General features: G+C 35.6%; 1 pseudogene; it reads left to right on the plus strand.

Moving 5' to 3' along the window:
* The first annotated feature begins 367 nt into the window (after nucleotides 1-367).
* Nucleotides 368-1,444, plus strand: part of LOC102817114 — an 18,876-nt pseudogene continuing 17,799 nt past the window's right edge.

Below are 1,444 nucleotides of genomic sequence, written 5' to 3' on the forward strand. Positions count from 1 at the left end.
ATGTACCCTTTGGTGGTATAAATTATTATATATGCCTGAGTTTCTTTTTGTTGTTGTTGTTGTTTTCTAAGAGCTAACGTGAATAGAGAGAAATACTGTTGCTGCTGGTAGGTACATGGTGGGGATTGTAATCATTATGATAAAAAAAGTTGTATGATGTGTTGAATGTAAAACTGATGATCTGCCCTGTAAACTTTCACCCAATCTACAATAAAAACTTAAAGAAAAAGAAAAAAGAAGGAAATGCCAACAGCATAGATATCTAAATGTGCTGCCATTCAATGCAGCTATTGTTCTCTCTATGTGCGAAAAAAAAGAAGTGTGATGAAAATTGAAGATGCTTGGAATGAGCTTGTCCAATGGACCAATGAAGCATGTCGACATCAGTCACAATGATTCTGAGACCAAAAGAACTAGATGGTGCCCAGGCATCACATTAGAGGTCCTAGATAGAGTGGGGTAAAATATGGAACAAAACTCAAAATTATAATTTAAAAAAATCAACAAAAAACCTCCATAAGTCTTACTGGTCAGAAATTGACTGGAGTAAAACACAGTTATGGTTCTCAACCACCATTCAGGTCTGGAACAGAACTTATCCTAGTGGCCCAATTTCAGTCAAGCAGTTGATAGGTATATGTTGTTGTTACTATGTGCCATCAAGTCAGTTCTGACCCATAGTGACCCTGCATAGGGTTTCCGAGGAGTGACTGGTGAGCTTGAATCACTGCCCTGTGGTTCAAACTGATTTTGCAGTCCAGCATATTAACCCACAATGCCACACCAGTACTCTAGATAGGTATATAAGGGAACAAAAACACTAGAAATCCTTCTATAAGTTAGTAGAATATAGCAAATGCTCAAATATTTATCAACAAACTTAAAAAGAAAAAAAAAAAAAAACTTTAACAACACTACTGAGTTTTTATGTGTTCTTATCTATCTCTCCTCATTCTTACACATTCCCACTCTGCCTTTCTCCACAACTCTGCAGTGCTAACAGAATTGAGATATTTTTTCCTCATTTCTTTGCTTTTCAAGTTTCTCCCTGTGCTTATTATTCAACATATTTGGATAATTTGTTATTGATACTTATATCTATTGCTTAATTCAGTTCATTACTTTTTTAAAAAAATGTATTGAGTAGTTTTATATCACTAGTATACATTGACTAACATCTTCATTACGCATTACCCCTCCACATAATGAAAACAAAACCCCTCACAGCTTGATCAATAAGCAATAATATGATAAATAGAAAAAGGATTGAAATTGTCAAGGATTCGGTTTTACTTAGCATGCAAAAGCTGGCCAGTGAATAAGGAAGACCGTAAAAGAATTGATGCATTTGGGTTATGGTGTTGGAGGAGAATATTGAAAGTGCCATGGGCTGCCAAAAGAACCAATAGATCCGTTTTGGAAGAAGTACAGCCAGAGTGCTCCT

Source organism: Chrysochloris asiatica, unplaced genomic scaffold, assembly GCF_000296735.1.
Source record: "Chrysochloris asiatica unplaced genomic scaffold, ChrAsi1.0 scaffold00049, whole genome shotgun sequence".
Lineage (NCBI taxonomy): Eukaryota > Metazoa > Chordata > Mammalia > Afrosoricida > Chrysochloridae > Chrysochloris > Chrysochloris asiatica.